Below are 26,881 nucleotides of genomic sequence, written 5' to 3'. Positions count from 1 at the left end.
TTGAGAAGTCAGTTTACAGAATGGGAGGAAATATTTACAAATGATACTAGTATCCAGAACAAAGAACTTTTGCAAATAATCCAATTTAAATATGGGTAAAAGACTTGAATAGATATTTCTTCAAAGAACATATACAAATGACCAATAATCCCAGGAGAAGATGCTCAGTATCATTAGTTAGGGGAATGCAATTCAAAATCCCAATGAAATACTTCTTCCCACCCACTATGGTGACTAAAATAAAAAAGATAGCATAGTAGAAGATATAGAGTTGTTGAATCACTATGTTGTACACTTGAAACTAATGTGATCTTTTGTGTCAACCATACAAAAAAAAAAAAAAGGAATGAAGTATTGATCTATGCTACAACATAGATAAACCTTGAAAACATTATGCTACCGGAAAGAATCCAGATACAAAAGACCATGGATTATATGATTCCATTTATATTAAATGGCCAGACTAGGAAACAGGATGGATTGGTGGTTTTCAGGAGATATGGAGGGGCAAATTGAGATTGACTGCTAATGTGTACAAAGTGTCTTTTTGAGGGTGAAGAACATTTTCTGAAATTAGATAGCAGTGTTGGTTGCCCAACTCTGTGAATATACAAAAAAACACAAAACCCACATTGAATTATACATTTTATAGGGTGAATTTCAGAGGATGTGAATTATATTTCAGTAAAGCTGTTAGTTGGGAAAAGTGAAGAAGAGAGACGTATTCTCTGGGTCAGGGAAAGATTGAAGATATCAGGCCTTGCAATCTCTTGTTATGACACCGTGAAATGGGAGTGGGATTTTGGCAAGAGTATCCTTCAGAAGCTTCACTTCATCTGTTTGACATTAGAAATTACCCTAATTATTATGAGACTTAAAAATAGATTTTGATCAATAAAAAGTCTTCATCTTTACCCTTTAGATTTTTCTAGATGATAAAATTTTACCATAATCCCCATGGTCTTCTTCTGTTGTCTGATCTCTCACTGTCATTTTGGGGGTCTGTAAAACACAAGCATTAAACATAAAAGTTGCTCTCCAGCACATTCCTGAGATTAAACTTTATATTCATAATTGAAAATTCAGCATCAACCCCTATTTTATCACACCTAATGATTATCATAATTTCCTTCTTTTAAACCCAATTATTTTTCAATTAGAAATTCAAATGGTTTTTCAAGTTTCTATCTTCACCTTAAAATGACGGAGGCACTCCACACAGATTATTTCAGCTACAATTTAAAATACTGTGTAATGAGGATATTTTTAAATGTCAATTAAAATATTGTGATAAGAAAACCAATTTCATTAATGAAATATAAGATGATAAATATCTAATTATTTCTCAACAAAAATCTCCATTAGATGCTTTTAGCATTCCATTAATGTGTAGAAGAAATAGAATAGAGGTTTTGTGTTTTTTTTAATCCCTCAGAGTTTTTAATCATCTCCCTCTATTCTCCAAAAGCTGTTAATTCATTAATGATCTGCTTAGACCTGTTGGTAGCAGGGGAAGTAGGGGAAGGACTCTGAGGCAGGATGAACAATATGTGTTAAGAGGACTGAGGACAATGAGGGAAAGTATGTAAACTCCAGAGAACTCGGTTAGTTTAAAGTAATTGGAACCTGTAGTGCATAAGGAAAAGCAATAAGAATCTTTTTATTTCTCTCATTGAGTCCTTTAAAAACAAAACCCCCGTAAAGGTGATATTATCTTTAGGAGGAAATTAGGACTCACCCTGTGTAGGTGCCTTGCATCAACTCACAAAGTCATAGAATAGTAGAGCTGGTCCTCATTTTCAAAATTCCAAGTCTTCAGTAAGCTTATGCCTTTCCCAAGGCTGCCCTTCTCAATGTTCCTGCTGTGGAGAAGATGTCCTGTTAGAATAAGGTGGAAAATGAATAGAGACTTGGAAAATGAGGGACATTGAAGGGATGTTCATCTGTTGAAGATGAATGGTATGGCTGATCCCACCATGCTTAACTCAGGGACCCCATTCCTGTGAGACCTTGTTGAGCAAAAAGGGGAACTTCAGGTTTTGTTTCTATGCAGATGGATACTTCTAGAAGATGGACCCTTTAGTCAAGAGAAAATTCCAAGCAATGATGGGTAACTACGTTATGCTGCCTTGATATCTGATGAATAATCAGACTGTATTTTCAGAGTTGAGATGCATGTTCATGCACAGATAGCCCCAAACTTTCAAATTAAGCCATCTTTTCAGTAATAGTTTAGCATGGATAACATTTTCTATCAACACTGAAGAAGTAGGGAAGTAGTATATGAATGTGGGGACATGACACCATTTCTTTGAAATATCCACTAGTCTTCTCAAAGAACACTTACTAAACCATATGTTGCATATCTAGGTGTGAATTAGATTATTTTGTTAAATAAATATATCAAAGACACAGATCACCTCTACAAGCCATTTATAATATAAAGAGTTAGTAAAAATCAGCACATATTTGGGGGAAAAATAGAAATAACACAAATTCCAAGTAAGTACTTAAGGGAGCTGTGAAGTTTTAATAATACTGGCCCAAGGCTTCATCACTTATTACTCATGAGACTATAAACATGCTACTTAGTATCTCTTTCTCAGTTTTCTTGTCTATAAAATGGAGTGCTTATGTTATTATTAAGATAAATGATATGCATGCAAAGTGTCTAATACAACTTTTAGCACCCTTAGCAAATATTAAATACTCAATAAAAGCCACTATGTATTAATAATCATTTATTATTTGTTAGTTACTAATTATTTAATAAGTAATTTTATATTACCTAATATAATAAATAATGAGTAATTAATACATGGGTTTTTTTTTAAGATTTTATTTATTTATTTATTTGAGGGAGAGAAAGAGGGCATGTGTAGAGGGGAGGGGCAGAGGGAGAGGGACAAGCAGACTCCCCATTGAGCAGGGAGTCCCATGCAGGGCTCAATCCCAGGACCCTGGGATCATGACCAGAGCCAAAGGCAAATGCTTAACTGACTGAGCCACCCAGGTGCCCAAATACATGGTTTTAATTACAGCTAAACTGTTTATGATCTCAAACAAGTCACTAATCTTTGCTTAGAGTCTAATCAATGTAGATGCAGAATCAATCTCAGCAGAGGATCCTGAAGATTTCCTCCAGGCAGAAGTCATCTGGCCCCAGTTGAAAAGATCCAAAAGATTACATAATATCATATGCCATTTTGCTTCTCTGATTATTCATACCCTCATCAGGCTGTTGAGTACTTTTTCTTTTTCTCCTTTCCTTTAGTATACTACATTTGTCAAACATCTGCCCTTGTGTGCTGACGAGTGTAACTTGAACTAGGACACAAATTACCTTGACACCCTATTACAGAGATTGGAAATGCTATTTTCATGTATCTGCTAATAGCTGTCCTCCCTAATAGCACCCATGTGACCTTTAAATATCACAGAAGCTAAGTGGCAGAGGAGAATAATAATGGCATTTTAATTGATTGGTAAATTATTGAGCAGCATTAGCTAATACACCGTAACACTTCTTCTCCCTGCCCCACTCCATCTCACTGGAACAAATCATTATGCTCTCTGGAGGGTTCCTGTTTTTCTTACATGTGAATCTATGATCCATTTGACCCTGTCTTCTGTGGCGTAACATCTAGGTTAGCTAAAAGAATGTGCAAATAAATGTTAAGGGAAATAGCTATGTGGAAATTGTATGCTAAAAAGCAAATGTCATTGTAGACTGCATTTCACTGCAGTTCTAACCATTCAGAGTAAGTGTAATAGTATTTTGAATTTGTTCTTACTATTTTTAATATGATTTTTTAAATGAGTTTAGTAATGAATTTAAATTTCCTTTGGACATTATTCTCTGGAGTTTCTAAATTCCTGACCTTGGTAGTAATTACCAAGCTTTGATACTGATCTCAAGTGAGTGACTATATAACTCTTGTTCCATAATATGGCATTACTACTTTTGGAAACATTTTGTTTATAGAAATCCAAATATAATCCTCCCAGTCCAATAAAACTCTGACTTCATTGAAAATTTCCAAAACATGCTGAGCTCACTCCTTCCTGGAAATATTTAAAATTTTGTAATCCATTAACAGGAAACCTTAGAGGTCTTTCATACTTTTCATGTTGCACATTTCAGGGAGCAGTGGGAAGTGTGGTGGAGGTGGCAGACACAAAGTCATCAGGAACAGCCTGTGTGACCACAAGTAATGGATCCTCATTAATCTGTCTCAATCTGGACAGTTTCATGGAGTTCTGAGGAAGAAATACGAAACCTTGGTGTTCCTTGTATTAGGTGTTTGGGGTGGGCTCTGAGCTATGCAGCACAGATGTCCTTGATGCCCAGCTGGTGGGAGTATGGGCAGCAGATAGTCCCTAGCCCCAGCTGCAAAAAGCTGGTGTGTCCAAGGACATATCTGTCCTGAGCTGTCCACATCCAATGACTGATATGGTCAATCAATTTCAGTCCAAATCAGTAAAGCTCTGATTGTCCTTATCCGTTCCTATGTGGACCCCAAAGCTCCTAGCAGGTTGGCTAAGGCTTTGTCAGGCTTCTGTCACAGTTCAGCTTCTGTTTCTGCACAGTCCTATTTCTCACCCACTCTTTTACAGATGGTCACCCCTAAGTTATACCCTGCCTATCACATTCTGTCTTATCATCTGCTTCCAGAGAATGAAACCTGAAATGGTGCTTGACACACACTAATCTTATAGTTGAATCTTTATCTCCTCCCCCAAGGACAGAAGACCAAGCTTTCTGCATTTTCCCTTGTCTCTCCTCTGATGAGATCCTTCAAGTTAATATCACTTTCCAACCTCATCACTCTCCATTCCCAAAACACACACCCCACACCTCCATCCCCACCAACAACATAAGCATCAAACAACTTCAAGCACTCTCAACAGTCTTTCACATTTCTTTGTCCTATGTAGCATGTCCTTCTCCTCAAAAATGTCATAATTCCTTTACCTCCTTGAAGATTTAGCTCTGCCTTCAACTTCTCCGAGAAATTTTCTTGGGCCCTTTAGTTTGTGTTTCGTGTTCCTATGGCACTGGCAGCTTCCTCCCCCAAGTAATGATTGTGCTGTGATATACATTTTTATGTTTATCTCTCCTATTCATCTATGAACTCATAGTAAGGGGAAGTAGGGCAGTGAAAAACACACCCTTCTCCATAGCCACAGTTCCTAGTACAGGGCTGGGGTATGCTAGGAATTCAGAATCATTTGTGGACACACTGGATGGATAAGCAAGTGAGTTAATGAACAGTCAATACTTTTCCAGTGTCAGATTATTCATCTTCCCAGATCCCCCGCCTACTGTTACCATTAGTGTGTTTGAGTTGAAACACTTCTATGTGATTCCAAACCAAAAGGACTGGACTATCTATTTGTCTGTATAATAATTATGCAGCCCAAGTCCCAAGAAAGGAAGAGAGGAAGAGAGTGGCCATGTGCTATTTCTGCCTGCAGAGTGTTCAAAAAGATGTGCCACAACTAAAACTACTGTACCCAGAGATACACTTATGCTGACAATGTGTATGAAAACTTCTCTCCCATTTAATACTAAAAGTAGCTAATTGAATGAATAATTCAACTTTTACATCTTATACAAGTTCAGTATCAAGATGCTGTTGAGATTTAGAAAGCTCTAGGGAACAACATCTTGAGATGAGTTTATTGGGTGGGATCAGAGGGGAAGCAAGTGCTCAAAAGCAGGTCATAGGGGCACCTGGGTGGCTCAGTTGGTTAAGAGACTGCCTTCGGCTCAGGCCATGATCCTGGAGTCCCTGGATTGAGTCCTGCATTGGGCTCCCTGCTCAGCAGGGAGTCTGCTTCTCCTTCTGACCCTCCCCCCCCCATGCTCTCTCTCTCTCTCATTTTCTCTCTCGAATAAATAAATAAAATCTTTAAAAAAAAAAAAAAAAAGCAAGTCATAAAGCCAAAGAGAGAGGCAGCATCAATGCAGTAGGGGTAGAGATAGCAATTCAGGAGCTAAGGAGGAATAAAGAGAAAGATTTCCACTCCAGAGGCAGGTGATTGATCTTTGAGGCTCATTATACTCATCTGAAAATGGGGATGATAATATTTAATTCATAGAAAGGTGATGAAGACATAAAAATAAAGAAAGGTAATGAAGAGTTTTTATCCTCAGTGGTGAGGGTTGGAAATATGTTTGGAATTGTTGGCATAAGCAATATGACCATCAATGAGTACTTTCTGTCAGATGACAAGATGGTAGAGAACAACTTTACTTTCTTCCCAATTCAGGAACAGCTCTGTTATGTAACCACTCAGGTTTAGACCAGTGTCCCTGGCCTTGAGGAGTGTAGATTCTTGCAGAGCAGGCATTGCCAACAAGTCTGTACTCCTTCTTACAAAATGGGCAGAGGTCTTTTAGGACCTTCCCCAACTGCAGTCACCAACATTTAAAAATGGTGTTTTCCCCTTGAAAGCAGACTGACTTATTTGTCTTGGATTTTGTGGCTTCCCTGAGTATTTATCATGAGTGTGGAGGGGATTACAGCAATAGCCCAGAAGCCCAGCACCAAGCCTCTGGAGAGATAAGGCTTCTCCCTCAGTGTTGAGCCCCAGTTGTAAGAGGTCTGGACTCCACTCGCCTTCATATGCCATTCATAAGAGTGCAGGAAGTCTTTCTAATATGTCTTTAAGAAATACAAATGGGGGCACCTGGGTGGCTTAGTCGGTTAACGTCTGCCTTTGGCTTGGGTTGTGATCTCAGGGTCCTGGGATTGAGCCCTGCATCGGAAGTCTGTTTCTTTCCTTCATTCTCCCACTGTGTTCTCCCTCTGCCTCTCAAATAAATAAATAAAATCTTAAAAAAAAAAAATACAAATGGAAGAGATGTAAGTGCTGCCCTGTCCTGCCAAAGACACCAGGACACAATCAGAAGCAATGGGAGAAAAAAAAAAAAAAAAAGGTAGAAGAATAATAATAGGGATCTCATTCAGCACTCAATTCTCTTTTCCAGCCCACGTTGACCAGTTAGAACAATGACAACCAGTTCAGATAATACATGAGCTGTAGAGTAACCCATCTACACTGCCTTTGGCAATCAGCTCACAGGCTGGCAATCTAGATGGCAGTGGACTATGTTTCCGTTCCAGATTTACAGTTCAATGAGTTAGGGGGCAAGGAGGCATGGATAGGGATTTGAAAAGGGTCTTGAGTACACTGTAAAATTTCCGGCTTCATAGAAGGTAAGTCCTGGCTCACTCTGATGTCAGATACAATGGACCCTAAATGTTTGTTACATGCCAGACACCCATTCTGGCAATGGAATACAGAGAGGCAACACAGTGGTTTGATTAAGGGCTGAGATTCTGGAGTTAGTGTGCTTGGGGATGAGCCCTGTCTCATCTCATCTCATCTCTCATCTCTTACTCCTGTAAGGCTTGGGCAACCACATCATAGTCTGTGCCTCAGATTCCTCATCTGTAAATGGAAGATAAGAAAAATAGTTGCCACAGGGTTGTTGCAAGGATAAATGAGTTAATACAAATTAGGGACTTAGAACAATGCTTCAGTAACTTCTCAATAAGTGGTAGCTATTATAAATATTAATGAAGAGAAAGATAAGCTGAGTACCTCTGCTTCCTTTAACCTTCAAGTGAGCTCCAGATTCTGCCCCTGCCCCCAACCCCTCACTACTTCCCTCCCCAGATGTTCCATTTGGTGTCCCTGTCAATCTTTGCCATCATTGGTGACTTTGAATTTTGTATCTGGCTCTGTTTCCTGCATCACCATGCTCTTTAATACCTAGTTTTGGGGAAATCCTCCCAGACCCAGATTCTTCCTCTCAATCCACTAAGATGTAACATTTCAAGATTCTAATTCTCACAAAGTCAGACTTCCTGTCTATGATCTCAAACATATCAGCTAATATAATTTGGCCTCAGTTCTGCATCCATGATAGTAGACCTAGAAATTAATTAATTAATTAATTAATTAAGGTCTTTTCCACTTTAATTTCCTGTGATTTTAAGACTATAGCCTCCTAGTCATTAAAAAAATAATAATTCTATTCTACATTTTGAATCCAAGACAAACACACCAGATGTTCCCCTAAGATGGAAGTGAGTCTCAGCATTATCAAGGTAAAGAGCTCTGGATCCAGGTCATGATGGAAGAGGTGTTTGTCCACCGCAAACTGAGGCATCACATCATGGGGTGAGCCTGACTCAGTGTCAAAGGAAAGCCAAGGATATACTGAGAAAAGTGGATTGACAAGAAGCGCTTGACCTGATACTTTTCTTGGAGGACAAAGTTAACAATGGATCTGATGTCAAGACAGCAGGCAGCTGAAGAATAACCTGGAAGCAAGTGCTCTGAGAAAAACCTGGAACATGAGAAAAGAAAGAAACTCTGGGAACTCTTTGTGTTAGGGGTTGCTCTAAGGTAGATTTTATTTTCAAAATGCTGAACAAAGCTGGGCAATGCCATTTCCTTTCCCAGAAAAATCAGATCACAATTCAGTCAGGAATCTGAAAGAAACAAACACCTTTAGTATCTCTTCTTAGATTTTAATAGCACAAAAATCCGTGTATGTGTGTGTGTGTGTGTGTGTGTGTGTGTGTGTGTGTGTGTGTGTGTATGTGTAGTTCTTTCCACAATCCCCTAAACTGGAGCCAAATGAGATGTAAAAAATATTCAAGAAGAAAACAACTTGAAACACATTAAACAGAGTTGAGTCCGAATCAGGAATCCTGATGTTTTGTTGTTTCTCTCTCCTTTTAACCTCGATGTGGTCAATTTAAAGATCTCCACAGTGTTCGATGCTTTAATTTTCTTCCCTGTGTATAAGATAATTTGTTTTCAGTTGAAGTAACATCTGTTTCTGTAGATAATTAAGTTATTAGATGCCGATCAATTTAATAAAGCCACAAGGCTTTCCTGACCTCTTTATGCATAATCAATGAATTTAGATGCAAAATGTGAAAACTTTACTTTTTAAAAAATGATCTAAATCTTCCATTAACACAGTCATTTTGTAATTATGTGGTGCTTGCAATCAGAGAGCTATGCAAACATGACATGGAAACAAAGATTATTCAGTCATTACAGGGTAGCAGGAGAGAGACGGGGGAAGTAACTGACCTTCCCTTTGTCCTTGAACAACAGTTTCTATCTTTATTACCTGAAGTACTTTTATTTTATACCTCCTACAGTTAATGCTCCTATCCCACCTGTTACAATAGGTGTCATTTCTAGAGTGTTCTGGGCACTTTGCATATATCTTCCACATTTAATTCTCCCGGTAATACTGCAAATAATTATTAATATTCTCCATTTTACAGATGGTTGAGAGAGGCAGGCAATTCACTGGGTCTTCCCAAATGGAGTCAGAATTTAAACCTCTGCCTCTGGACTCTGAAGTCCACCTCCTCATTGCACCACTAATTGGATGCATGTTTCCAGAGCCATTAACTCTGTACCCTGTCTCTTATGTGCTGATTTGTGATAGTCTGGGGGAGGCAAGCAACTTTGATTCCCATAGATTTCAAAAGTCATAATGCATGTAAGGCTCAGAATTCTGTTTCTGGGGCTTCAACAATTCATAGGTAGAACATCTTCACTGTGAGAAGTGGAGGTAAATTTTCAAGTTGACATGAGGCCAGTGAAAGAATGAATCAGGAATGAAATTAAACACTGCAGGTCTCCATGACGACCTTCTAGTCACTAGAGCATACAGATTCCTTTTTTAAAACTAAAATACATTTTGTGACTTTCACCTCAACTTTGTGTGCCAAACAAATATAGGAATACAAATTAGCAAAAGAGACTATTTGTGTTTTTGCTGTCAGATATAATATTTTTTCACTTAAGATATATTTTTTTTTAATTTTAATTTTTTTTTTTTTTTTATTTACGACAGAGAGAGACACAGCGAGAGAGGGAACACAAGCAGGAGGAGTGGGAGAGGGAGAAGCAGGCTTCCCATCGAGCAGGGAGCCCGATGCGGGGCTCGATCCCAGGACCCCGGGATCATGACCTGAGCCGAAGGCAGACGCTTAACGACTGAGCCACCCAGGCGCCCCTCACTTAAGATATTTTTATATCATTAATAAAGACAATAGCATAAAAACAGCTGTGTATATAATTGACAAAATGGAAATCACCAGAATGTAAATCTCCTTAAGGTCCTTCCAGGCTCAGGGTTCCTGGGTGGCTCAGTCGGTTAAGCATCTGCCTTCAGCGCAGGTCATGATCCTGGAGTCCTGGGATTGAGCCCCATGTAGGGCTCCCTGCTCACAGAGGAGTCTGCTTCTCCCTCTGCCCCTCCCCCTGCTCCTTCTCTCTCTCAAATAAATAAATAAAATCTTAAAAAAAAGGTCCTTCCAGCCTCAAGATTTCAGCCTCCGTTTTCTCAAACATGTGGAGAGGAGACTGCGACCTGTCTCTTACACAGATTTATTTGACAGGATCAGAGAGGGAGTGTAAAATGCAGACACTCTGAAAAGTGTAAAGAACCAGAACAGTATAAAGTATTATTTGGTAATACATTGTCTTGTTAATTTCCATGTGGCAAGAGATTTCCCTCTGTTGGGAGTCATCACTTCCATTTGCTCATTCAAAAATCAACTAATAATGACTTTATCTGTGAAAGTTAAATGCAGACAAAGTGTACTTTTATTAATAAATTATTTTATTTCAAAACAGAAATACAAAAGAAACAGTAATTCATAAGTTAGTTAGTTGCTCTTCCCTGGTCTGTCACTGTGCCACATCTTTGAGAAGCAAAATGACTGAGCATGACCACAGCACAATGCTAGGTTCTTTCTCTAATTTTCCAACAACTCTAGAGTTAGAATATAGAAGACTTTGGAATTAACAAGTGGTATTTAGAATTTGGCTTGCAAATGTATCTTACTTTAAGTATTAAATATATAAAAATTTACATACATTTCAATATTAAACATTGAACAACTGTTTCAGAGACCAAGGATCTTGTTTGTGGGTTCTTATGACCATGTAAGGCTGAAGATAAATCTCTAATTATCCCTGACATTCTTGCTTTGTAAATTTTATTTTTGCTATTTCCAGATTTTCTATTGTAAAACACACCTGTACATATAAAGTTTTATTTCTGTGTGTTTGGTTAGAATGACTTTTTGTTTTGGCATGTAAGATGACAGAAATTTCTTTTGGGGCAGGGGAAGTACTGAAAAATTGAGATCACAAAGGAAAAACAAAACCAAAGTTCTTTTAGAGCTCTCTGACTCTTGGCATAGAGGAAAGATGAGTATAAACCCTGGCTTACCCTTTGATTGACATGATCTAGATTTGTGCCTATTGTCCTGGTAGTCCATTTAGTTTAGTGCCTTTCCACTGACTTCCTGTATTTACCCACCTCAAAATAACTGTATTTTAAAATTAAAGTATAACTTATACGCAGGAAAGTCTAAAAACCTTAAATGTACAGTTTGCTATGCTTTTGCATATTATACACCTGTTTAACTGCTGCCCAAATCAAGATACAGGAAACCTACAGACTATAGGTTTCCAGCTACTTACAGACTCCTCGGGCCCATTCCAGCTGATGCTTCCCCAAAGGAAATCAGTATTTCAACCTCTCACACCATAGTTTTGTCTGATTTTGAACTTGATATAAATGGAATCATAACCATGTGTCATTGTTAAGGTTACCTTAAAATAAGCTATGAAGTGTTGTTAAGTCTCCACTTTGTATTTTAAGCCTCTTTCATGGTCTTCTGTAGTCATGTATGAAATGTGTGCAGAAAAGAGTTTTTGCTTTATGCAGCTTAGATCTGAAAGACAATCACACAGGATGCATCATCCTTTTCCACATCCCCTTCAGACACAAGGGTACTAGCGACTCCCTTCCAACGAGCACATGCAGGGGACACACATTAAAACAAAATGCCTTAGGGAGGAGCAGCTGGCCACATCTAATTCTTTTGGCCCTGGGGGCATGGGTGAGGAAGTATTCATTACAGTTGTCCCTGATGGCCACTTGATGACTTCCCATGTAGTTCCCATGGCCCCTGTCATAACTGATAAGATGCACAAAGCCACTAAGCTCACAGTAGGTGGTGTCAGTGGGAAGTGAGGGGAAATTACAACTTAGGTATACATTAAATGTGGTGGAAAAACTAAAAAGCTGAACAATCCTGCTGTGGAGATGTATGGCGATTAATCTGAGCAGTCTTGCCGTGAAGGTTTTGTCATTTATTATAAAGTGCATAACTACAACTGTTTGTTGTTTGGTAACACATTTTTTCTTATCTTGCAATAAAGGTTTTCAGTAGTAATGAGCTCAAAAGAATGAGAGTGTGTTTTTGAAAAATTAAAAGCTAAATTTTCATTTTTCAAGAATGTTGATGATGAGCATGTAACACACTAAATATGTGTCAACATTTACTATCAACCATGAGAGGTCATGGTGTTATCACCAAGACATGAAAATCAAAACACAAAGATTAACTGAACAGCTTCATCATCTACTTCAATAATTAGTAATTATTTTAAGATGATGCCTGGAAACAATTTAATATTTGTATCTAGAGAAGGTGTGTTTAAATATTACTCTAATGCAATATTACCCTTTTTTCCCTAGATCAAATGAATATTTATTGTAGCCAACCTCCAAAATGACCCCCAATTGTTCCTACTTCCTGGTATTCACGCCCTTGTGTAGTTCCCTCTAAAGTTCCAGATTAAGTTATACAAGACTGTGTTTTCCAACATGGATAGTCTCTCTATCTTTCTCTCTCATGTTCTTAGTTCTGCAAGGGAGCCAGGTGCCATGTCATAAGAACACTCAGGCACCTTATCATTTTATGAAAAAGCTTTTCATCTTATGGTAAAAAACTGAAGTCTGACCATAGCCAGAAAAGAATGAATTCTATGAGTAACCTTAATAATGCCTTGTAAAGTCTCCAAGAATGTACACCAAGGTGATTCTCCACTTTATAAAGCAGCCCAGCTTCCTTCTCTAACTATCTTTGACAGTGTGATTCTGGACTTAAGGAAAAAAAATATATATATATAGTAGAGCAGAAAAAAGTGTGTCCGGACCCCACTGGACCATCTAAACCATTTCATCTGTAGTTCTAATTTAAAATCTTTTCCCTTAAATTAATTTTTGATGAAATGTTGAGATTGTTAATTTTGTATTTGCCAGTTGTGAAATACAGATGTCAAACAACATGTTTTGGTGAAGAGTATAGATAAAGAAGAGGGAAGAGAAAGAATGATTATTTTAAACAAAAGCCTTTTAAATAACCAATACATTAAGACTAAAGGCATTCACAGCTACAGCTAACTCATTTATCCAACAATAGACTTTGTGTCCAGTTCAGCCATTGAACACAACTTGGCACATTTCTGTCTCAGCCTGGACGTTTCTGCCTTTTCCAATGAAAACAATCAATCTCTCATCAAGAGATGTATTTTTTGTGGTTTTGATTTCTGCTTGATCATATCTTCTTATTCCTTGCTCATATTTATCTATTGCTATATAACAACACCAAAACCCAGGGAAATAAACAACAGCTATTAATTATTTTTCATGATTTTTTCAGTTGACTGGGCTCTGATGCATGGTTCTCCTGCTCCATGTTTGGTATCACACTACTCCTCCGTATGTTCTCTTCTTCCTCAGTAGCTTGGGTTTCCTCACATCATGGTGAACTCTGCATAAGTCATACTCTTCCTTGGCAGATCACTTGAAGAGCAAAAGCAGAGGCAACCAGGCTTCACCTCATTCTATTCATCAAAGGAAGTTATGAGGCAAACCTAGATACAAGAGGAAAGTAGGGCATACATTCCATTTCTTAATGAGTAAGGCAAGCATCCATATACAATGAAAAAGTATTGCTGACACCATCTTTGGAGACTCTAACATATTCGTTATGCTATGTCTCCCCCCCAACTCCCACCTTACTCCTCACCCAAACTTTCAGACTTTCCTCTGTGTTCTTGGGCTTTTAATTCCCACTCTTCCAATCAGTTAACAAACCTAACATCTCTGGTTTAAATTTTTCAGAGAAATAATCAATCAGTAAATTATTATGGTCCTTAGATGGAATAAACTTTCAAAGAAAAGCACCTCACATGTCATTGATCAGTTTATACAGATTATTCCTGAATTTGGTGTTGGTTTTTCAACCAATAAGCTATGGCTATCAAGGGCAAGAACAGGTGTTATAGTGAGTGGCAGGCATGGACTGCTTTATCAAAACAGAGTTGGTAGGAGTGGTCTTTTCCCTCAGAAGAGTGCAGTGACTGTGAAGAATGCACCTTGACCAGCAAGCTATCTCTTAACTAATGAGCCAAAATTAGGTATTGATTTTATAGTTACCTGGTTATTTAATTTTCTCTCTCTAAAAGTGTCCCTTTGTTAATCTGAAGCCCCTCTGCCCATGGGGTGAGACAAAAGCAATCCATCACAGAAAAATCACTGAGTTAGATTATTTATCAGCCTCTAGCATACTGGGATGTTTTTTCTTAATTTCTCACATTCTAAACAATGTAAGCATGAGGATTTTCTGGAACATATAGGTCCCTTTAAAATACATTTGAGGGGAATTGCGGGGGGGCGGAGCAAGATGGCGGAGGAGTAGGAGACCTGGATTTCATCTCCTCTCAGGAATTCAGCTGGACAGGGATCAAACCATTCTGAACACCTACAAACTCAACAGGAGATCGAAGAAAAGAATAGCAACAACTCTCTGAACAGAAAAGCGACCACTTTCTGGAAGGTAGGACGGGCGGAGAAGTGAATCCGAGGCGTTATTCGGGAGGATAGACGGCGGGGGAGGGGCCTCCGTCGGCCACTTCTGGCAAGTGATAGAGCCACGGAGCACAAAAACGGAACTTTTAGAAGTATGCTCCGCTGAGGGACGTCACTCCGGTGGCTAAGTGGGGGGTGGAACCCTCGCGGGACAGTGTGGTCTCAGGACCCTCGGGGTCACAGAAACACCGGGGGAGCCTGAGTGCGGCAGAGCTCCCAGGTATCGGAGCAGGGAAGCCGGCTACAGAGACGGAGCCCAGGCGCGGGCTCTCAGCTCGGGGTTGCAATAAACCATGATCCGCGGCACAGTCGGGCCACTGCTCCTCCAGCAGGGACCCAACAAGCGGCAGATCCGGGGAGACTCACCTTCTTCCCCCGGGAGGAGATGTGCGGGAGAACACCGCAGGGATCTGCTGGGTTTGGAGACTCCACCCGGGGTCGGGTGCCAGATAGAAAGGCACGGTCAGAGACCGGGTGAGCGCGGAGTGTGGCCGGAGACCGGGGAGACGGGAGTGACTGACTGCTTTTCTCTGGGGGTGCACTGAGGAGCGGGGCCCCGAGTTCTCGGCTCCTCTGGGACGGAGACTGGGAGGCCGCCATTTTCACTCTCCACCTCAAAGCTGTACGGAAAGCTTGCAGGGAACAAAAGCTCCGGAGAGCAAACCCGAGCAGATTACTTAGCCCGGACCGGCAAGGGCGGGGCAATTTTGCCTCCGGCAATGACATTTGGGAACCACGGCAACAGGCCCCTCCCCCAGAAGATCCGCGAGAACAGCCAGCCAAGACCAAGCTTACCGATCAATGAGAACGGCAGAACTCCAGCGCTAGGGGAATACTGCACATAGAATTCATGGCTTTTTTACCATGATTCTTTAGTCTTTCAAAGTTAATCATTTTTTTTAACTGTCTTTTTTTCTTTTTTCTTTTTTCTTTTTTTTTGAATTTTTCTTTTTCCCTTTTTCAAACAACATCTTATCAATCCCTTTTTAAAAAAAAAAAATTTTATTTTTCATTTTTAAAGTCATATTCTATCCCTTCATAGTAGTTACCCGTATTTTTGGCATATATATATAAGTTGTTCTCTCTTTAAAATCTTGAGATAGTTTCTTCTAACAGATCAAAATATACTCTAAATCTCTAGTGTATGTTTTTTTTCTACTCCCCTGCCTGATCACATTCTCTCCCTTTTTTCTTTCTTTCTTTTTTTTTTTAATCCTCTTCTTTCTTTTTTCAAACAACTTATCAAATCCTTTTATAAATTTTTTATAATTTCCACCTTTACAGTCATATTCCATCCCTTCATCATATCAACCCTTATTTTTGTACATATATAAGTTTTTCTTTCTTTAAAATTTTGGGAGGGACTTTCTTTTAACAGACCAAAATACACCCAAAATCTAGTGTGTGGCACTGATCTATAAACCAGCCTGATCATATTTGATCACATTCTGTTTTTGTTTTGTTTTGTTTTGTTCTGCTTTTGTTTGTTTTTATCTTTATCTTTATCTTTTTCTTTTTTCTTTTGTTCTTTCTTTTTCTTTTTTCTCTCTTTCCCTTTCTTTTCCCACTGCTTCACGTCTTTTCTGATTTGTTTAGAGTATATTTTCTGGGGACGTTGTTACCCTGCTAGCATTTTGTTCTCTCATTCATCTATTCTCCTCTGCACAAAATGACAAGACGGAAAAAATCACCTCAACAAAAAGAACAAGAGGTAGTACCGACTGCCAGGGACCTACTCAATACGGACATTAGTACGATGTCAGATCTAGAGTTCAGAATCATCACTTTAAAGATACTAGCTGGGCTCGAAAAAAGCATGGAAGTTATTAGAGAAACCCTTTCTGGAGAAGTAAAAGAACTAAAATCTAACCAAGTAGAAATCAAAAAGGCTATTAATGAGGTGCAATCAAATATGGGGGCGCTAACTGCTAGGATAAATGAGGCAGAAGAAAGAATCAGTGAGATAGAAGACCAAATGATGGAAAATAAAGAAGCTGAGAAAAAGAGAGATAAACAACTACTGGATCACGAGGGCAGAATTCGAGAGATAAACGATACCATAAGACGAAACAACATTAGAATAATTGGGATCCCAGAAGAGGAAGAAAGAGAGAGAGGGGTAGAAGGTATAATGGAGCAAATTATAGCAGAGAACTTCCCTAATTTGGGGAAGGAAACAGGCATCAAAATCCAGGAAGCACAGAGAAGCCCTCTCAAAATCAATAAAAATAGGTCAACACCCCGACATCTAATAGTAAAACTTACGAGTCTCAGAGACAAAGAGAAAATCCTGAAAGCAGCTCGGGAGAAGAGATATGTAACCTACAATGGTAGAAACATTAGATTGGCAACAGACTTATCCACAGAGACCTGGCAGGCCAGAAAGGACTGGCAGGACATATTCAGAGCACTAAATGAGAAAAATATGCAGCCAAGAATACTATATCCAGCTAGGCTGTCATTGAAAATTGAAGGAGAGATAAAAAGCTTCCAGGACAAACAAAAACTAAAGGAATTTGCAAACACGAAACCAGCCCTACAACAAATATTGAAAGGGGTCCTCTAAGCAAAGAGAGAGCCTAAAAGCAACATAGACCAGAAAGGAACACAAACAATATACAGTAACAGTCACTTTACAGGCAATACAATGGCACTAAATTCCTATTTTTCAATAGTTACCCTGAATGTAAATGGGCTAAATGCCCCAATCAAAAGACACAGGCTATCAGATTGGATTAAAAAACAAGACCCATCGATATGCTGTCTGCAAGAGACTCATTTTAGACCCAAAGACACCCCCAGATTTAAAGTGAGGGGATGGAAAACCATTTACCATGCTAATGGACACCAAAAGAAAGCTGGGGTGGCAATCCTTATATCAGACAAATTAGATTTTAAACCAAAGACTGTAATAAGAGATGAGGAAGGACACTATATCCTACTTAAAGGGTCTATCCAACAAGAAGATCTAACAATTGTAAATATCTATGCCCCTAACATGGGAGCAGCCAATTATATAAGGCAATTAATAACAAAAGCAAAGAAACACATCGACAACAATACAATAATAGTGGGGGACTTTAACACCCCCCTCACTGAAATGGACAGATCATCTAAGCAAAAGATCAACAAGGAAATAAAGACTTTAAATGACACACTGGACCAAATGGACTTCACAGACATATTCAGAACATTCCATCCCAAAGCAACGGAATACACATTCTTCTCTAGTGCCCATGGAACATTCTCCAGAATAGATCACATCCTAGGTCATAAATCAGGTCTCAACCGGTACCAGAAGATTGGGATCATCCCCAGCATATTTTCAGACCACAATGCTTTGAAACTAGAACTCAATCACAAGACGAAAGTCGGAAAGAACTCAAATACATGGAGGCTAAAGAGCATCCTACTGAAGAATGAATGGGTCAACCAGGAAATTAAAGAAGAATTAAAAAAATTCATGGAAACCAATGAAAATGAAAACACAACTATTCAAAATCTTTGGGATACAGCAATGACAGTCCTAAGAGGAAAGTATATAGCAATACAAGCCTTTCTCAAGAAACAAGAAAGGTCTCAAGTACACAACCTAACCCTACACCTAAAGGAGCTGGAGAAAGAACAGCAAATAAAGCCTAAACCCAGCAGGAGAAGAGAAATAATAAAGATCAGAGCAGAAATCAATGAAATAGAAACCAAAAGAACAGTAGAACAGATCAACGAAACTAGGAGCTGGTTCTTTGAAAGAATTAACAAGATTGATAAGCCCCTGGCCAGACTTATCAAAAAGAAAAGAGAAATGACCCAAATCAACAAAATCATGAATGAAAGAGGAGAAATCACAACCAACACCAAAGAAATACAAACAATTATAAGAACATATTATGAGCAACTCTATGCCAGCAAATTAGATAACCTGGAAGTAATGGATGCATTCCTAGAGATGTATCAACTACCAAAACTGAACCAGGAAGAAATAGAAAACCTGAACAGACCTATAACCACTAAGGAAATAGAAGCAGTCATCAAAAATCTCCCAAAACACAAAAGCCCAGGGCCAAATGGCTTCCCAGGGAAATTCTACCAAACATTTCAAGAAGAATTAATACCTATCCTTCTGAAACTGTTCCAAAAAATAGAAATGGAAGGAAAACTTCCAAACACATTTTATGAGGCCAGCATTACCTTGATCCCCAAACCACACAAAGACCCCATCAAAAAGGAGAATTACAGACCAATATCCCTGATGAACATGGATGCAAAAATTCTCACCAAAATACTAGCCAATAGGATCCAACAGTACATTAAAAGGATTATTCACCACGACCAAGTGGGATTTATCCCTGGGCCGCAAGGTTGGTTCAACATCCGCAAATCAATCAACGTGATACAATACACTAACAAAAGAAAGAACAAGAATCATATGATCCTCTCAATAGATGCAGAAAAAGCATTTGACAAAGTACAGCATCCTTTCTTGATCAAAACTCTTCAGAGTATAGGGATAGAGGGTACATACCTCAATATCATAAAAGCCATCTATGAAAAACCTACAGCGAATATCATTCTCAATGGGGAAAAACTGAGAGCTTTCCCCCTAAGGTCAGGAATGCAGCAGGGATGTCCACTATCACCACTGCTCTTCAACATAGTATTGGAAGTCCTAGCCATAGCAATCAGACAACAAAAAGAAATCAAAGGCATCCAAATTGGCAAAGAAGAAGTCAAACTCTCACTCTTTGCAGATGATATGATACTTTATGTGGAAAATCCCAAAGACTCCACCCCAAAACTGCTAGAACTCATACAGGAATTCAGTAAAGTGGCAGGATATAAAATCAATGCACAGAAGTCAGTGGCATTCCTATACACCAACAACAAGAGAGAAGAAAGAGAAATTAAGGAGTCGATCCTATTTACAATTGCACCCAAAACCATAAGATACCTAGGAATAAATCTAACCAAAGAGGCAAAGGATCTGTACTCAGAAAACTATAAAATACTCATGAAAGAAATTGAGGAAGACACAAAGAAATGGAAAAACGTTCCATGCTCATGGATTGGAAGAAGAAATATTGTGAAGATGTCAATGCTACGTAGAGCAATCTACACATTCAATGCAATCCCCATCAAAATACCATCCACTTTCTTCAAAGAAATGGAACAAATAATCCTAAAATTTGTATGGAACCAGAAAAGACCCCGCATAGCCAGAGGAATGTTGAAAAAGAAAAGCAAAGCTGGCGGCATCACAATTCCGGACTTCCAGCTCTACTACAAAGCTGTCATCATCAAGACAGTATGGTACTGGCACAAAAACAGACACATAGATCAATGGAACAGAATAGAGAGCCCAGAAATGGACCCTCAACTCTATGGTCAACTCATCTTCGACAAAGCAGGAAAGAATGTCCAATGGAAAAAAGACAGTCTCTTCAACAAATGGTGTTGGGAAAATTGGACAGCCACATGCAGAAGAATGAAACTGGACCATTTCCTTACACCACACACAAAAATAGACTCCAAATGGTTGAAAGACCTCAATGTGAGACAGGAGTCCATCAAAATCCTAAAGGAGAACACAGGCAGCAACCTCTTCGACCTCAGCCGCACAACTTCTTCCTAGAAACATCGCCAAAGGCAAGGGAAGCAAGGGCAAAAATGAACTATTGGGACTTCATCAAGATAAAATGCTTTTGCAAAGCAAAGGAAACAGTCAACAAAACCAAAAGACAACTGACAGAATGGGAGAAGATATTTGCAAATGACATATCAGATAAAGGGCTAGTATCCAAAATCTATAAAGAACTCATCAAACTCAACACCAAAAGAACAAAGAATCCAATCAAGAAATGGGCAGAAGACATGAACAGACATTTTTCCAAAGAAGACATCCAAACGGCCAACAGACACATGAAAAAGTGTTCAATATCGCTCGGCATCAGGGAAATCCAAATCAAAACCTCAATGAGATACCACCTCACACCAGTCAGAATGGCTAAAATTAACAAGTCAGGAAATGACAGATGTTGGCGGGGATGTGGAGAAAGGGGAACCCTCCTACACTGTTGGTGGGAATGCAAGCTGGTGCAGCCACTCTGGAAAACAGTATGGAGGTTCCTCAAAAAGTTGAAAATAGAGCTACCATATGATCCAGCAATTGCACTGCTGGGTATTTACCGCAAAGATACAAAAGTAGGGACCCGAAAGGGTACGTGCACCCTGATGTTTATAGCAGCAATGTCCACAATAGCCAACTGTGGAAAGAGCCAAGATGTCCATCAACAGATGAATGGATAAAGAAGATGTGGTATATATATACAATGGAATATTATGCAGCCATCAAAAGGAATGAGATCTTGCCATTTGCAACGACGTGGATGGAACTGGAGGGTATTATGCTGAGCGAAATAAGTCAAACAGAGAAAGACATGTATCATATGGCCTCACTGATATGAGGAATTCTTAATCTCAGGAAACAAACTGAGGGTTGCTGGAGTGGCGGGTGGGGTGGGAGGGATGGGGTGACTGGGTGAGGGACACTGGGGAGGGTATGTGTTCTGGTAATCGCTGTGAATTGTGCAAGACTGTTGAATCTCAGATCTGTACCTCTGAAACAGGTAATGCAATATATGTTAAGAAAGAAAAAAAGAAGAAGAAGAATGTAGCAGGAGGGGTAGAATGAAGGAGGAGAAATCGGAGGGGGAGAAGAACCATGAGAGACGATGGACTCTGAAAAACAAACTGAGGGTTCTAGAGGGGAGGGGGGTGGGAGGATGGGTTAGCCTGGTGATGGGTATTGAGGAGGGCACGTTCTGCATGGAGCACTGGGTGTTATACACAAACAATGAATCATGGAACACTATATCTAAAACTAATGATGTAATGTATGGGGATTAACATAACAATAAAAAAATTTTTTAAAAAATAAATAAATAAAATACATTTGAGGGGTGCCTGGGTGGCTCAGTCGTTAAGCGTCTGCCTTCGGCTCAGGCCATGATCCCAGGGTCCTGGGATTGAGCCCTGCGTCTGGCTCCCTGCTCAGTGGGAAGCCTGCTTCTCCTTCTCCCACTCCCCCTGCTTGTGTTCTCTCTCTTGCTGTCTCTCTCTGTCAAATAAATAAACAAAATCTTAAAAAAAAATAAAATAAAATACATTTGAAATACATAATTTACAAAATGAAATAATCTTTCCACTGTAATATGTTACCCAAACTTCTTTCTCCCACACATTTCTTTTCATTGTAAACTTTAATTGTATTGTGTTGATTTATTTTCTTTCTTTCTTTTTTATGATAGAAAACTTAATAATAAATTTGTCCAAGTGTACCTGTGATGCACCTACCTCATATATAGACCTAGAAGTTCTTGCTGGTCTGATGCCCAGAAAGAATAATAGTATAAGACAGTAAAGAATAATAGAATCAATAGTTCTATCAGAAGCCTGGTACCTAAGAAGATTGAGATTTTGTTTCAAAGGACTTGAAATTCTTAGTATAGCTAGCCAATTCATTCTTTTTTCTTATCTTTCTTTTTCTTAACAAATGAGGATACTGTATATATGTTTCTAGTACACTCTGACATTGTATAATTTCAAACCATTGATCCTAAGCTGATAACAAATGGAGAAAAAAGTTTTCATTCACCTCATTAATCATTTATTACAATTATCTATTTGAGGTTTTACTAAATAGTTGAAATATCTGCCCTCAAGAAGCTCAGATAAGTGAAGGAAACATGTATGTAAATTAATATGCTTTGTAGCATTCAAAGTTAGGACACAAAGAAAAAAAAGTACTCATTTTACTGAAGAAGAAAGAGCAGAAAAGTTTCCATGGAAGAGATGAGTTGAAATGTGAAGTTAAATTTTTAATGGAAGTCCTGTTACTCTTCATTATTGTCAGCACTTGACACTGTCTTTCTTTTCAATTATAGCCATTCGGGTGGGTGTTTTACAGGATATGATTTCCATTGAGATTTTTTTCTGTGACTCAGGTTTTTAAGTATATAAATTCATTTTTCTTATTAATTTCTAGCTTAATTATACTCTGGTCTGAGAATATATTCTATATTATTTCAATGATCTGTTTATACACTAGCATACAGTCAATTTTGAAAATGTTCTATGGGTGTTTTAATATTTATATACATATATATTCTTAGGTTGCTATGTAATGTTTGTATATATTTTCATTGCAGTAAGAATGTTCAAATTATCTATATGTCATTAATTTTGTTTGCTTAATTTATTAGTTACTGAGATAATTATATGAAAATATCTCCACTATTATTTTGTTTTGTTCATTTGTCTTTTTCTTTACTATTATTTTGAATAAGTTTATTTCTTCCTGTAGTTATGTCTATATTTTCTTTACATGCTTTGCCAGAGGAATTTACATCAATACTTGTTTTGGATATCAGTTTGATGTTATCTATAAAAGGTGAATTCTCATATGCTCTAAGACTCAGCCATTCCATGTTTTGGTATATTTGACAAAGAAACACTTGCTCATGTACACCAAGAGACATGTATAAATAATTCAAAACAGTGGTATTCTTAACAGCCCCAAACTGAAGATAATACAAATGCCCCTTAATAGTAGAATGAATAAATAAATTGTGGTATATTCATCAATTCAATGGCAATGAAAAATAGCAATTGATAGCTACACTATGTGCAATTATCACAGACAAGGTTAAGGAAAATAAGGCACATAAAAAGGAATGTGTACTATATGACACCTTTTATATAAATCAAAAACCCAGGCAATACAACATAGCTTTAGAGCTCTGAAAAATCACTACTTTAGAGAGGATGGTAGGAAAAGTAAGTGAAAAGGGACATGAGGGTGATATTTGAGTGATAATTTAATCTAATTAAATTGGTGTTGATTAAAAAGGATTTAGCTTTCTGTTAGTTCACTGAAAGGGACATTTATGTGCTAATCTCTGTATATTTGACAAATCAACACTGGGGAGGGTATGTGCTCTGGTAAGCGCTGTGAATTGTGCAAGACTGTTGAATCTCAGATCTGTACCTCTGAAACAAATAATGCAATATATGTTAAGAAAGAAAAAAAGAAGAAGAAGAATGTAGCAGGAGGGGAAGAATGAAGGGGGGGAAATCGGAGGGGGAGAAGAACCATGAGAGACGATGGACTCTGAAAAACAAACTGAGGGTTCTAGAGGGGAGGGGGGTGGGAGGATGGGTTAGCCTGGTGATGGGTATTGAGGAGGGCACGTTCTGCATGGAGCACTGGGTGTTATGCACAAACAATGAATCATGGAACACTATATATAAAACTAATGATGTAATGTATGGGGATTAACATAACAATAAAAAAATTAAAGTAAATTATATAGATGATAGATGATAGACAGATAGATGATAGAAAGACAGATGATAGATGAGAGATGATAGAGAGATAGATGATAGATAGATGATAGATAGATAGATAATAGATATAGATGATAGATAGATAGATAGATAGATAGATAGATAGATAGATAGATAGATGATAGATAGATACAAGAGCATGGGGGGTGGATTCCAGACAGAAAAAGAATTCCAAACCAAGGAACAGATGATAAATAGCAAGGTCCTTCCTGGAAACTTCAGACTTCAGCATGAACAGATAAGAGAGGGAGAACAACAGTAGAATCTGGCTGACTATTCACTTCCCAGCACACCAATTGATTTATATGTTTCCTGCATATTTGCTTCTCTTGGATGAAGAAGAACAGCACAAATATTGAAACACCACTTTGTTTTCTTTAAGAACATGGATCTCAAGATAACTGAATCTCAAATGAAGTCAACAACACCACGTAATGAACATCAGCGTTCTCCAAAATTTGTATAAAAAATATTCTATGCATGTGTCCTCAATATATTGATTTGTGATTCATAAATCTTATAAAGAGCAATGTTAACACACAATATTAAATGTACATTATATATGAAAAATAGAAAGTTATAAAGTTTTATATGAATAGAAATTTTACCATTTTCTTTCAGCATCTCAGTAGATCACCTTGAGAACCTCTTTGGAGAGTGAACTCTGAATCCAGCCTGAAATAAGCACGGCTTTATTACTAAGATGTCTCCAGAAGAGTTGATAATAATGTGCTGTAATTCAGGATGCTGAGGTAACCTGTGTCCTTTGTCCCTAAGACAAGGTTTTCATGGTTTTAGAAATTAATTCAAGAGCAGAATTCTAGTTATAAGAACTGACCTTTAGCACTACTCAGAGGAAAACAGCATGAATCTTTGACATCTATTCATTTACATTCTGGGAAACTCATCCTCCTTTTGGGATTACATTTTGATGGAGTGTTCATGGAGGAAATGAGTCTTGAATTGAATCCTGAGAGAAATATTACATTATTAAAGGAACAACAGCCGTAATGAACATTTCAGGAACAACAGAAACTTGGGATATAAAGGGAATTTTGAGTAATGATTTAATTTTATTTCCTAACTTAGGTTATGATTAACAAGAGTTTAGATTTCTGCTGATTTATTGAGTGGAATATTTATGTTTTGTGCACCCATCTATCTGAACATCAAAAAGAGCAATTTAACAATGGAGAGGTTTAGAACATCTTAAGTAATAGCCTCTAGGGAAGCATCTCTGTTGAGAACATTAAAACAACAACAACAACAAAACTTCCATGTGTTTTCCTAGTGAGATCAGCAGGGCAGGGAAATTATCTCTTGAATTATTGGTGGTAGAGCAAATAATGGAGCTTTCAAGTTAGGATTTCAGTTTATCTAAAACAAATAGGAAGTTCACCTAATGCTACTACTATATAAATACATTTCTCAGAGAATGTGTAAGAAGCTAAAAAAATCTCTTAAATTAGTTGCCATCTCTGTATCAGCAAAGGCTGAATTATGCATGAAAATAATGGCAAATGAAAACTTCCCAGCTTGCTCAAAGAGAAGAAAACTGGGGTCCCAGGGAAATGAAGACAGATAACAGATCTGCTCTTGCTTAAATGACACTGATAACATGTACATTTACACTTGTGTAATTAAATAGTATATCAGTCATAAAGGTAAAAAAGAAAAAAAAAAGTGCAGCACTTCTGCTTTCAGTTGTAACATATGAAGAACTTAGGAATCATCATTCACATCCTTATAATAAATAAAAGCTGAACAAACTGAAAATTAATGACTCTTCTTGTACTCATCAGAGAATTCAGATTTCAGTACAAAGTGTTACCCTAAAATATAGAAAGATAGGTGAATCCAGAGAGTCAGAGCTAAAATATGCTTACCTGGAATAGAAGCTGCTGGAGCCATCAACTGGTAGGAACACCTAAATGGTAAATTTGACAAATTGCTGGAGGTGGAGTGTGAAGCATTGTAAGACAAGAGAATCCACTGAGGTTTCAGATCTACAGTAGCCCCCACACTTTTGTGGATTTACCTCCAGTAATCCTATTCAGTTCTCACATTGACAATCAGAGAAAGATTCCCCCATGGTTCTTACATGGGGAGGAAAGGGTAATCATTGTGAAATATGCCTGAAGTGGTTGACACACACTCCAGGGGAAAGATTTTTCCACATCCTTATCTTAACTGGGAGAAAGGCATTCTGCACTCCCTCCTCAACCCCCTCTAGTTTTCTTGTCTCATTTAAGGTAGAAAAAAAATATTATGGGAGGGAGGGAGCATGTGAAAATTATGAGGCAGGCCAAGAAACAGAAAAACATGACCTATATATAAAGGTAAAAACCTTATATATAGAATATAAACTGTGTGTGAGAGTAAACAGATGTCAGATTAAAAGAGACTTCAAGGTAACCATTATAAATATGTTCAAAGAATGAAAGCAAAACATGCTTAAATAAATAAAGTATGATGAAAATGTCTCATCAAAAAGAGACTGTATATAAAGAGATAGTTATTATAAAGAAGAACTATATGGAAATTCTGGAAGAAAAAAGTATAATTTAAATTAAAAATTCCCTAGAGATGCTCAAAGTAGATTTGAACTGGCAGAAGAATTAGAAAGCTTGAAAAGACCCCAACATAGATTATGTAATCTGAAAAAACAGGAAGAAAAAGGAAAGAAGAAAACAGAGC

At 38.1% G+C, this 26,881-nt stretch overlaps 1 long non-coding RNA gene across 1 annotated transcript; it reads right to left on the bottom strand.

Annotated features, from left to right (window-relative positions):
- Positions 1-10,664: 10,664 nt before the first annotated feature.
- Positions 10,665-26,351, bottom strand: LOC144381491 (uncharacterized). The gene is made up of 3 exons (XR_013446741.1): positions 26,071-26,351; positions 25,023-25,154; positions 10,665-13,785 (listed from the first exon to the last, which is right to left on the bottom strand). It is a non-coding gene; the product is annotated as an uncharacterized LOC144381491 (long non-coding RNA).
- Positions 26,352-26,881: the final 530 nt, after the last annotated feature.

The sequence above is a fragment of the Halichoerus grypus genome, chromosome 4 (assembly GCF_964656455.1).
Source record: "Halichoerus grypus chromosome 4, mHalGry1.hap1.1, whole genome shotgun sequence".
In the NCBI taxonomy this organism is placed as follows: domain Eukaryota; kingdom Metazoa; phylum Chordata; class Mammalia; order Carnivora; family Phocidae; genus Halichoerus; species Halichoerus grypus.
This window is presented reverse-complemented; position numbering and strand designations above follow the sequence as displayed.